This window comes from Balaenoptera ricei, chromosome 11 (genome assembly GCF_028023285.1).
Source record: "Balaenoptera ricei isolate mBalRic1 chromosome 11, mBalRic1.hap2, whole genome shotgun sequence".
Lineage (NCBI taxonomy): Eukaryota > Metazoa > Chordata > Mammalia > Artiodactyla > Balaenopteridae > Balaenoptera > Balaenoptera ricei.
This window is the reverse complement of record NC_082649.1, coordinates 25,601,467-25,614,986: the sequence shown is the minus strand read 5'-3', so window position 1 is coordinate 25,614,986 and position 13,520 is coordinate 25,601,467. Positions and strand designations below refer to the sequence as shown.

The following is a 13,520-nucleotide window of genomic DNA, read 5'->3' as shown; positions in this document are numbered from 1 at the left end:
ACGCAGCCAGTCTCCCTGACATGAGGGGACCCAGCCGGGGCATTTGTGAGGAAAGGAGGCAGTCTGGGAGAGCTGCAGGTGGTTCACAGCTGGCAGGCAACGTCCACAGAGCCCAGGTCAAATACATGTGAAAATTAACATCCTTATGCCTCAAAAAAAAAAAAGAAAGAAAGAAAAAGAAAGAAACGCCCCTAATTGAACCTATATCGAGGGTGATTGCCATTTACTTAATCCCAGTTTGGACTACACATCACCAGGCTTCACTTGCACCCTTTCCTTTAGTTGTAAGTTAGCCATTTTTACCACATTTCACTTCTTTACCCTAGAAAGCATTTCCTGAAAACAGCCCACCGGAGGATTCTGCTAAGAGCAGCGAGTGGTTTTATTTCCTTTTCCTTCCAACTTTTGCCATTTACTGAGATGGCAGGCAGTTAGAGTTTCATCTCCTTGAACCTTGGTGAAAAATTGAAGAGCAGGTAACACAACCAGAGTATCATGATGTGCTTATTTAAAGACGGAATTTGCTTTTTAGTGCAAGCAAGGAGACGGCGTGGTCTCCGCCCTGGATAACATGTCGGGAGGGGGCTAGGCTTCTGTTCTGAGGACAGCCTCTCCTGGCTTTATGACTGTGGGTGACTCACTCAACCATCTGGCAACTTTCTTCCTGCCATTAAAGGTAAGAAGGAGAGTGAGGATATTACGAATGGCTTCTCAGGCCTAAGGATATTATGAGAATGTACTGCTTCATGTCCATCCCGTCTAGGAAAATGATCCACAAAAATTGTGCATTTCTGGAGTCACCTTTTCCATAAACTGGATCCTCTTCCCGTCTCCTCTGTTTCTAGCAAAGGGACCATTTTCCACTTGACACCTTTCCAGAGGCAATAGGTCAAGTCTTATCAAGTCTTCCTTTCCAAAGCCTGTGCATTTGTCCTTTTTTATACACCTCATTCATTTACTTAGTGACAATTACTAAGCATCAGTGAAATGCAAACCATTGTATTGGTTGCAGTGGATAAAAATAAGACTAAGAAGTGGATAGAAATAAGAAGAATTGGTTCTCGCCACTAAGAAGTTTACAAAGCTTCTTAAGCGTCACAGTTATCAACTATTTCTCAGGTATTTTCCTCACATGGAGAAACTAAAGGTCCAATTTGAATCTCCTGCCTGAAATCTCATCTATTTTCTCTATCAAGCATTCCACAGCCAAAATAAGATTCCTAAATAAACATTTTAATCATGTCATTTCATGGAGTTAAAACTTTCCCATAGCTCTTCACTGCTTACAGGATAAAGATCAAACTCTTAATTTAACTCAAGTTCAAGAGCTTCTAAATTTGGAATTAACTTATTTTCTGATCTTACTTCCCACAACATCTCATTATAAATTTTCTGCTCAGACAAATTGGTCAGATTATTATGCTAAAAGTGTATGTCCAGTCTATTTATTCATCTAGTCAAGAATGAATTGGATATCTTCTGTGTGGCAGTGCTATGATAAAGGATGGTGTACAGTTTCTGCACTCAAAGAGCTTATTCTTTAGACAAGGATACAGACAAATGAATTGACCATGACAATGACAGAAGGAACACTGGATGGAATTAAGCACTGGATGTGACGGGAGCACACAGAACCACGGCTAATCCAGCATTGCAGAAGTCAAGGAACATCACTCAGAGAAAATGACATCTAAAGTGAGCAGTTAGGCTAGAAGTTGAAGAAAGTGTGCATCAGACAGAAAACGCAGTGTATTCAATGGCCTGGTGATGAGAACAGGTTGGGTTTGAGTAACTTAGAGAATGTGAATCAGAATGGAATATGAAACAAGTGTGTGGTGTGTGTGGTGTGTGTAGGGAAATTGCTAGAGAGGCTGAAGAGGGAAGCAAGCCCAGATCACTGGAGATCTCATCAATGAGGCTAACAGGTTTAGGCTGGATGGGTTTGAAGCAGCAGATTCTCATGACCAGATTGGGCTGTCATCTAGAGAATGCTGTACCCGAGTCCCACAAATCCGAAGTGGAGTGCCTGGGAGTGTTAAGTAAGGTCTTTCTTTCTAGGATTATTGTTAATGATCTTGTTAAGATGTTTGATCAATTTCCCTGCATTAGTCCTAAAAGTATGAGAAATCCAACTGAGTCAGTCTTTGAGAATCCAAGCTCTTATAGGGCCTTAAGAGAATAATGTAGGAGATTTGCCTAAATGAATACAGAGACTAGTCTATCACCTGGTCGTATTTCCTATCAAACTCTTGCCATAAAGATAATAGCTGTCGCTGGTTGAGTGCTCACTACAAACTCAAACACTCACATGACATTGAGTGAGATACCTACTACCACACCCATTTTAGTGATGAGAAAAGTGACTCATTTTAAGCAACTGGCTCGAGGTCTTAGGGTTGATTGTAAATATTTGTTTATTATGAACAAAGAAAGCTGGAATTTGAACCCAGAACTAGAACAGGTAATTTTAAGGTCAGTTTAGTTGAAATTTATTCTGTATTAATCAAAGATGTTTCAGGATATTTCCTTTCTGTCACCCTTCCTCATATGTCCAGGTATATAGGCTGCTCTATGCTTTGCCTAGATTAGTAGGTATATAACAGATACACATGGCGTTGGATGAAGAAACGAGTAAAGGAAGGATGTACAGGGAAGACGGTGAGGGGTGTTTCAGGTTGATTTGTACTGATGAGATATGGGTGAGCGGAATTTAAACCATGCAAAATGAGGAGGACTAATGCTTCCCCCACTGACTTCAACTCAGGCCCACACCTTATAGTAATAACCAGTTGGGGTTGGAGGGAAATTGCTTCTCTCCTATGGCCCATTTGGGAGGCGTGATGAATGGCTCCTTACATAAGGCTCCCTTGTATGGAGGAACACAAGTACACAGAATGGAGTCCTCCAAACACAGAGGCCCATGTCCAGGTTTTAAAAACCACCAACCAACCTGTACCCAGAAACAGCCGTTCATTTAGATGTGCAGGAACTGAACAACTTCAGAAATGTTCCAAGTCAAACGGCCCAGGGTATAAAACAAACAGCAGCAGCTTGCTTCCAGAGGTTTCCAGGAATCACCCTGCCCAATAAAGAAAACAACGGCCAAATCTGCTTGTTAACCAATTCTAGTCTGAGAAGATAACTCTGGGCCTCAATATTGTTTAACTATTTAACAATGGAAAAAACAATGAAAATGATCCAAGACCTTGAAAATAGGTTAGGAACTCAATGAGAAGTCAATATTTCAGTTGATATCCCACTACTTACTATCTACCCTAGGAAGCAAGTGCACAGATGCTTATCACAGCATTGCTTGTGATTGGAAAAAACCCAGAAAACAACCTAAATATCCATTAATGGGAGAAGACCCTTTACTCATGGGTCATGATTAATGACCCATGTGTAGTCATGTTGTGGAATATCATACAACAAGGAAAAGGAGGTACTAATGGGTACTAATAAGTACTCAGGGGGCTAATTCTCTTTGTCAGTTGAGTGGAAAAAGTAAACTGCAGGATAATATGGACAGTTTGACAACCTTTAAGTATTAAAAAAGAGAAAGTAAAACTAACTTTGAGTAATGCTATATCTTTTCTGAGAGTAAATGTATTGGAAAAAGTTCTGGAAAGATACATAGCAAATGGATGAGTGGTCACTTCTGGAGAGGAGAACAGGATGGGGGTGAGGGCAAAGTGGGGTCTTCAGTTTTATTTATAATGTTTTTATAAGCAGGTATATTCATGCATTTGTTGTATAATTATAAATTAGTATTAATTATAAAATATATCATCAGTTCACTTGAAAAAGAACAGGCTTTAGGGTTACTAATATGAGGATCTCACTTAGCTATCTGCCAAATTCATGTAGGAAAAAGAAAACAAAAAATTCTTAAGGAAATTTAGACTTCTCAAGGAAGAATTTCCACTGGTATTATTGAGACTAAGAAACCATGTTTTCCATTAGTTGGTGTTTTGAGACTACAAAACAGATAACCAAATGAAACTGTTAAGACTTTCTTTCTGAAAACCTTTATTACTGGGACATACTTAATGAGTAAACTTAGGAGTAAGTAAGAAGCACCCCACCCCCCTAGAATAAAGTGAAATTGAGTAAATTATCCAGAGTTATGCTTAGTTTTCCAATATATGATCAATTATTGATTGGAGGACACTAATGAAAAAAATTATGTTCATAATAGCAGCAGCAGAGCATAAAGCATCCTAGAATACACAGGCATGATATGACCAAAACTTTATTAAGAAATATGCAAGTAGGTTGAAATAAATGGAGAGGTAGATTACGTTGCTGGGGGAAAAAAAAAATGACTGTTGGAAAGGATGAACAAATCCTTCTCAAATTAACTTACAAGATTAATAAGCCAATCCCATCGAAAAATCCCAATGGAATTTTGTTTTGTTGTTGGAATTTGAGGACATGATTCTAAAATTCACTTGAAAGAACAGAATGATGAGAAAAATTAAGATTTTTCTTGTTCCACTACATATTAAAGTATAACACAGAATGTCAGTTTTTAAATGTTGTGATATTGTTGTGAGAATCAAAAGAAGAATTAATACAACAGAATAGAACTTCTGTCCTGAAACAGTTCTATCAATATATGCATGTGAGATAAATATCACAATCCAATGATAAAAGGAAAGATTATTCAACAGATGATATATATTTTTAATTGGCTATATGAAAAGAACGACAAAGCCAAGCCTAATTCCAGAAATTTTGGCCTCAAAATTTCCATATAACAATAAGACATACAATTTTTATTTGAAAATGTAGATTAAGATACAATTGATATTCAGTGAGAAGGACATTCTAAACATAAACAAAAAAGAGGTCATAAGAGGAAAGATTATGTTTTGAGCATGGAAAAAAGTAAAACTCTTTTACAGGGCTTCTGAGTTACATGATTACAGAGGAATGGTGACTGCGGGAGCTTGCCCAGCCCCACAGCCTTGCTTCTGCATACCAAAACCACCACCATCCAAATGAAATGAAGGCAGAACTGAAAAGCACTTCTTCAACATATGTGACAAAGAGATTCAGATGGAGTGATCTTTTTACAACATAGGACACCACCTCCCTCTTTTCAATCCTTCCAAGAACTCCATCTCATTCTAAGCAGAGACCAAAGTCTTCCAGCGGCCTCAAGGCTGTGCCACCTCTGTCCTCATCTCCTCCCACTCTTTCCCTCTATTTCTCACTCCAACCATACTGGCCATCTTGTACCCTGAACCCACCAAGCACAGTCCCACTCCCTGGCCTTTGCTCTTGCTGTTCCCTTGGTCTAAGCCTCTCTCCCTCATTTTCTTCAGATCTCTATGTCACTTTAAAAATGGTTACCCCTCCTTGAGGGCTTGCTTTATTTTCTTCCATGGCACCAGTCCCCACTGACATTCCACATATTTACTTGTTCTTCTCTTTTCCGTCTACATGCCTCTTGAACATATGCTGCATGAGGGCAGGTGTTGTGTCTACTATGATTACGTCTCTATTTCCAGCATCTTAAACAGTATCTGCATATAGTACTCAGAATAAATATACTTATTAATTAGTTCTTTTATTACAATTAACAGAGAACCATTTGAGCTACCTTAAGTTAAAATTGACTAAGGGTGGGAAGGCAGCTAGACCTCAGTTACTAGAACCAGCATGAGAACATTATCAGAATCTGAGACTGCTCTCTTTCTCTCTCTTCTGCTTCATACTTACATTTCCCTGCAGGTCTCCATCTCTGTTTCCCAGAGCACATGGTGGTCAAAGAGCCCCCAGAAGCACCCAAGTTTTACCATAACTTGTCCAGCTACTTGGAGAGAAGATGATCTGACTCTGTTGGTTCTATTCCAACTCCCTGGGGAAGGCTGTGATTAACTTGGTTGGATTGAAGTCTATCCCAGGACCAACTGACTGTGGCCAAGTGACCAACTGACTGAGGTGGGTCAGAAGTTCACATGAAATCATGGCTTCCCTGCTGCAACCATATGGGCAGAGGAGAGGGCAATTCCTAATGAGATGTGTTATGCAGATAAGCTAACAGGTGTCTGCTACAACATAAAATTAACTCTTTCAGATCAATTATTTAAAATGCCAACCCCTAATTTAAAAATGAAAACTATACAAATATAATTTGCAAAAAAGGAAATATTACTGTCCAATACATTTTAAAAAGGATTTGACCTCATTTATAGTCCAAATTTAGTCTAAATTAGTATACTGCTGGGCAAAATATTTGTCACAGTATGACAAAAGGTTAATGTTCTGAATATATAAAGAGTTCAAAAACATTGAAAAATGAAAGATATTAACACTGCCTGGAAAAGGCAGGGGATATGAAAAAAGTATTCTTAAAAGGGAGGAAGCCTGGAAAGATACCCACATTCATGGACTGGAAGACTTAATAGTGTTAATGTGTTAGTACTATCCAAAAGCGATATAAAAATTTAATGAAATTCTATTAAAGTTTCAATGGTGTGTTTTACAGAAATAGAAAAATCCATCCTAAAATTCATAGGGAATCTCAAGGGACCCCTAATAGCCAAAAAAAATCTTGAAAAAAACAACAAAGTTGGAGGTCTCATATTTCATGAATTTAAAACTTATTACAAAGTTACAGTAATCAAAACAATATGGGAATGACATAAAGACAGATATGAAGACCAATGTAATAGAACAGAGAGCCCAGAAATAAACCCTCATATAAATGGTCAAGGAATTTTTCACAAGGATGCCAAGACCATTCAAAGAGGAAAGGACTGTCCTTTCAACATGGCTTTGGGAAAATTGGGGATCCACAGGCAAAATAATAAAGTTGGACGCTTACTTTACCCCATATACAAAAATCAACCCAAATGGATAAAAAACCTAAGGGTAAGACCTAAAACTATAAAACTCCTAGAAGAAAACAGAGGAAAACCTTCATGACTTTAGATATAGCAATGATTTCTTGGATATGACACTGAAAGCACAGGCAATAAGAGCAAAAATAGACAAATGGGATTACATCAAACTTAAAAACTTCCGCACATCAAAGGAAACAATTCTCATAACGAAAAAGCAACATACAAAATGGGAGAAGATATTTGCAAATTATGTATCTGATAAGGAGTTGATACCCAGTATATATAAAGAACTTCTACAACTCGACAACAAAAAAACAAATAACCCAATTAATAAATAGCCAAAGGACTTGAATATACATTTCTTCAAAGATATACAAACAACCAACAAGCATGTGAAAAGATGCTCAGCATCACTAATCATTAGAGAAATGCAAATCAAAACCATACCTCACACCCATTAGCATGGACACTATCAAAAAACCAGAAAATAACAAGTGTTAGTGAGAATGTGGAGAAATTGGAACATTTGTGCACTGTTGGTGGGAATGTGAAATGGTGTAGCTACTATGGAAAATAGTATGGAGGTACCTCAAAAAATTAAAAATAGAATTACTTTATGATCCAGCAATCCCATTACTGATAATATATCCAAAAGAATTACTTGCACACCAATGTTCATTACAGTATTCACAATAGCCAAGAGGTGGAAGCAACCAAAGTGTTCATCAACAGGTGAATGGATAAACAAAATGTGGTATATACATACAATAGAATATTAGTCAGACAAAAAAAAAAGGAAATCCTGTCACATGATAAAACATGGGTGAACCTTGAGGACATTATGCTAAATGAAATAAGCCAGCCACAAAAAAGACAAATACTATATTATTCTATTTATATGAGGTATCTTAAATAGTCAAACTCACAGAATCAGAAAGTAGAATGGTGGTTGCCAGGAGCTAGGGGGAGGGGGAAATGGGAAGTTATTGTTCAATGGGTTTAGAGTTTCAGTTTCACAAGATTAAAAAGTTATAGAGATTTGCTGTCCAATATGAATATACTTAACACTACTTAACTGTACACTTAAAAATGGTTAAGATGGGGGCTTCCCTGGTGGCGCAGTGGTTGGGACTCTGCCTGCCAATGCAGGGGAGACGGGTTCGAGCCCTGGCCTGGGAGGATCCCACATGCCGTGGAGCAACTGGGCCCGTGAGCCATGATTACTGAGCCTGCGCGTCTGGAGCCTGTGCTCCGTAGCAAGAGAGGCCGCGACAGTGAGAGGCCCGCGCACCGCGATGAAGAGTGGCCACCCGCTGGCCGCAACTAGAGAAAGCCCTCGCATAGAAACGAAGACCCAACACAGCCAAAAATAATAAATTAATTAATTAATTAATTAACTTTTAAAAAAAATGGTTAAGATGGTAAATTTTGTATGTCTTTTATGAAAAACGAAAACAGAAAACAAAAACCCAGGTGGATTTGTACATGCATTCAAGTTTGAGTTGCATTCTTCTACATCCTAAAAACCCTGAAATTGTACCTAGAGTTTCAAAGCTTTGATACCCTTAAAAATTATTTTATAGATGTGGTCTGGAGAATATAACAAAACAACATTTGAACAAAGCAATGAATAAGATGGAAAGAGACAATGAATTACAAGGTTCAAAAGTAGCATCCACCAAGGAGATTTAATGTTGATTTGCAGATTCAATACAAATAAGACTTTCGCTAATTGGCCAGAGTGGGAAATTCTAATTGTTAAAAAAAATATATTGATAATCAAAGAAATTTGGTGATTCCTCTTTCAGGCATAATGACCCACTTAGTAAGATCAAACAAACAAACAAACAAACATACTATTCCCATCAAGTTGTCAAATTTAAAACATAAATACAATGTAAAAAAACCATATTGAGAAATAATATACATACAGGAAAGGGCAAAATCTTAAATGTAATAGTCAATGAATTTTGACCCCTATGTGCAACACACACACACACACACACACACACACACACACACACACACAGTGAAACCACACAAATCAATATACAGACCACTTCCAAAACTGTGGCAGACTCTCTCATGCTCCCTCCCCAGTCAATCCCTCTTGAGAATGTTTTGGAGCTGATACTCGGTACTTGTAATTATGTTGTGTGACATGCACTTCCGTACATCATTAATATGAGTGTAATTAGTGGATGTTTTCTATGAGGCAATTTTATAATATTATCCAAAGTATTCATAATTCTTAAATTTCTTTACTAAGGAAGGAATTGAATTTCCTGGAGTCTATCCTAAGCAAATAATATGAGATTTAATAAAACATATACATATAAGGATGCTCATCACTGCAAAAATGTTTTCAATAAATTAGAAATTGCAAAGATATAAGTCAAAGAATACAAATTTTCAGTTAAAGAAGAATAAGTTCTGAGGATCTAATGTACAGCATAGTGACTACAGTTATTCATACAGTACTGTATACTTAAGATTGTTGAGAGTGGATCTTAAACATTCTCCCTACAAAAAAAAATTTTTAAAGTTAACTATGTGAGGTGATGGATGTGTTAATTATTTTGATCTTGGTAATCATTCCAAGATGTAAATGTATATCAAATCATCATGTTGCATAATTTAAATATATACAATTACATTCGTCAATTATTTCTCAATAAAGCCTGACAAAAAATAAAGCACACACAAAAAACTAGAAATAGCCTAAGTAATCATCACAAGGGAATGGTTAGATATTAATATATACACTTGATGAAATAGTTTGCAATCATTAAAAATTAGGTTTTTAACAAATTTATTACATGAAAAAATACTCATAATCATTAGGTATTAATTAATAAGGATGAAATAAAATGGGAAATTCAACATGATACTAATTTTGAAAAACATTAATGAAAAAACACTAGCTTGGTATTATCTCTAGCTAATAAACATATAGGAAATTTTTATTCTGTTCTTTTACTTCTTATATTTTCCAAATTTTTTATAATATATGATTATATATGTAGAGAATATATATAAAAAGATATATGTAGATATATAGATATATCATATGATATCTATAATCAGAAAAAACCTTATCAGAAAAAGTAAGTTAGGAAAGTAAACAAATTATTATTGGTTTGGTTCCTTTGAGGATGAAATAACTGCAATTCCCATATAATTTACACTGGAGACATAAATAACAAAAACAACAAAGTACAGATAGATCAAAGTCAAATGCAGACATCTATGAAGAATCCCATGACACACCTTGTGTTATAGACAATTGACAAAGGCTTATCATTTCAATGTTTTGTCACAAGGAAAAGACTGTGAAAGCTGCATAAAATTCTGTGCTATTCCCACAATGGAAAGAAAGGCGGAAATAAAAGAAAAATCCCAAGTCTCTATAATGACTCATTTTCATCTTCTTTCCAGAGTTCACAAGAGATGTCAAAACCAATCCAATCTGGAAGCTTCTGGATGGGACCCAAAGTCCTCCTGACACCCACAGAACACAGATGACACAGAAGAAACAAACATCTGACCTGCTCTTTAGTAGTTTTGAAGTTCTTTACCAAAGAGCAAAATTTAAGGCCTGTATTCCCTGGTGGATCTGTAAATAACTCTCTCTCTGCTTTATTTTTACTGAAAGTTGGAGGGAAAATAAACTTGCCAAGGTTTGTGCAACACAATCCATATAGATGGAGCAAGAACATATTAGAGTTTTGATTTGTATTTACTTTCATGTCACCTTTTAAAAATTTCTATTCCCCCTGTGTACAGGCTATATCAGCACAGTGGTACATGAATGTACTTTTAAAATAAATATACATACACATATGGGATGTTCATGCTCACATTTTTTAATGGTAGGGGTATATGCAAAAAAAAAAATCACAGACTATCAGTCTAGACTGGAGGATCTCAGCCTCAATTAACTGTGAAATATGTTGCAGTGAATGTTTTACTGTTAATAATGAAATATTATATCAGATTGGGATTTTTAAAAATCAGAGCAGATTCAGTTTATCACTCTCAGTTCTTATACAGGTAGTGTGCTTTACCTTTTTTTTTTTTTTTTTTTTTAAAGACTTTATTTTTTAAAGCAGGTTTAAGTTCGCAGCAAAATTAAGAGAAAAGTACAGAGATTTCTCACATACCTCTGTTCCCACACATGCACAGCCTCCCCATTATCAGCATCCCCCACCAGAATGGCACATTTGTTATGACTGATGAACCTCCACTGACGCATCATTATCACCCAAAGTCCATAGATTACATTAGGGTTCATTCTTGGTGTTGCACATTCTATGAGTTTGGACAAATGTATAACGACATGTATCCATCATTATAGTATCATACAGAGAATTTTCACTACCCTAAAAATCTTCTATGCTCTGCCTATTCATCCCTCCCTTCACCCTCCAACCCTGGCAACCACTTATCTTTTTACTGTCTCCATCATTTTGCCTTTTCCAGAATGTCTTACAGTTGGAATCATACAGTATGTAGCCTTTGCAGATTTTCTTCTTTCACTTAGCAACATGCATTTAAGCTTCCTCCATGTTTTTTCATAGCTTGATAGTTTATTTCTTTTTAATGATGAATAATATTTCATTATCTGTATGTACCACAGTTTACAAATCCATTCATCTACTGAAGGACATCTTGGTTGCTTCCAAGTTTTGGCAATTATGAATAAAGCTGCCAAAAACATCTGTGTGCAGAATTTTGTTGAACAGAAGTTTTCAACTCCTTTGGGTAAATACCAAAGAGCATGATTGCTGGCTCATATGGTACGAGTATGTTTAGTTTTCTCAGAAACTGCCAATTGCCTTCCCAAGTGGCTGTATCATTTTACATTCCCACTAGCAATGAATGAGAGTTCCTGATGCTCCACATCCTCACCAGGATTTGGTGGTGTCAGTGTTTTTTTTTGTTGTTTTTTTTTTTGTTTTTTGTTAATTAATTAATTTATTTTATTTATTTATGGCTGTGTTGGGTCTTCGTTTCTGTGAGAGGGCTTTCTCTAGTTGCGGCAAGTGGGGGCCACTCTTCATCGCGGCGCGCGGGCCTCTCACTATCGCGGCCTCTCTTGTTGCGGAGCACAGGCTCCAGATGCGCAGGCTCAGCAATTGTGGCTCACGGGCCTAGTTGCTCCGCGGCATGTGGGATCCTCCCAGACCAGGGCTCGAACCCGTGTCCTCTGCATTGGCAGGCAGATTCTCAACCACTGCGCCACCAGGGAAGCCCGGTGTCAGTGTTTTGAATCTGGCCATTCCGATAGATGTGAAGTGGTATCTCACTGTTATTTTAATTTGCACTTCCCTGATGACATATGATGTGGAATATCTTTTTATTTGCTTACTTGCCATTTGTGTATGTCCTTTGGTGAGGTGTCTGTTAAGGTCTTTGGTCCATTTTTTTATTTAAAAACTTTTTTAAATAAATTTATTTATTTTTATTTTTGGCTGTGTTGGGTCTTCATTGCTGTGTGCGGGCTTTCTCTAGTTGCAGCGAGCGGGGGCTACTCTTCTTTGTGGTGCGCAGGCTTCTCACTGCGGTGGCTTCTCTTGTTGTGGAGCATGGGATCTAGGAGCACAGGCTTCAGTAGTTGTGGCTCATGGGCTCTAGAGCGCAGGCCCAGTAGAGCTTAGTTGCTCTACTAAGGGCTTAGTTGCTCTACTAAGGGCTTAGTTGCTCCACGGCATGTGGGATTTTCCTGGACCAGGGCTCGAACCCGTGTCCCCTGCATTGGCAGGCAGATTCTCAACCACTGTGCCACAAGGGAAGTCCCTCATGTTATTTATATTAATGCTAATTTTTAAAAAAATCAACATATGGCATATTAAGATAAGTTTTATCTAAGCCTATTCTTCAGTTGTAATATTTCCTTGCCATGTTAATATACGTGTAAAGAAATGAGCTGAAAAACAACTCATCTTGCATTGTAAATAAAGTTTAAAAATTAGACAAACCCTGTGGTTTTCCATGTTGTATTATAATTTTTAAAAATCCAAATGACTGATTTATCAGATGGATAAAATTGTATTAATGTCAAATCAAGAAGAAAAAGTCAGTAGTACTACTTTCTTATTTTTCTTCTGTAAAATATTTTCAGATATTTTTCAATATCTGGATAGATCATGAAAGAGCGGCATGGTTGTGAACATCACCCATCATTCACGTTGCAGTAGGAAAAAGACGAGAACCTTGGGCCTATATTTCAGTCCCATCTGAAGAGATCATCTCTACATTGGTATTCCAGAAATCCAGAGTGATCCTCAGTCTCCAGGCAGTTCACGTGGACTGGACTTTCAGAAGTGCAGATGGTGTCAGAACCTGGAGGGACCCTGAGGCAGAGTGATGGGAAGGAGAGAGGTGTGGAGTCAGGAACAGATGACAGTCACAAGTAAGTCGATGTGTTGACTTGTTCCAGTTTCCCCAGAGATAGACTGACCATTTGTCAGGAAAGCATTTTAAGTCAACACCTCCACCTATACACAGCTTAACTTAGCCATTGATGGGATCATAAGACGTAGGATTAAAGTGAGAGGTCACTTCATTCCCTTTAGATCTCATGGTGATTTTGTCAAGCCTAGATGCAGTGTGTGTCAGAAGGGTGACAATCAAGAGCCAAAAGGAAAAAACCAAACTAAACCA

At 37.4% G+C, this 13,520-nt stretch overlaps 1 long non-coding RNA gene across 2 annotated transcripts in view; it reads right to left on the bottom strand.

The window, feature by feature from the left end:
- Positions 1–13,520, bottom strand: part of LOC132374614 (uncharacterized) — a 58,017-nt gene that overhangs the window by 10,193 nt on the left and 34,304 nt on the right. The window contains exon 2 of one of the 2 annotated variants that reach the window (XR_009505693.1): positions 2,951–3,079. This is a non-coding gene — a long non-coding RNA (uncharacterized LOC132374614). Of the gene's footprint in view, positions 1–2,950; positions 3,080–12,926; positions 13,211–13,520 lie in introns of those variants that run through there. The other variant, XR_009505694.1, reaches the window with a different exon arrangement.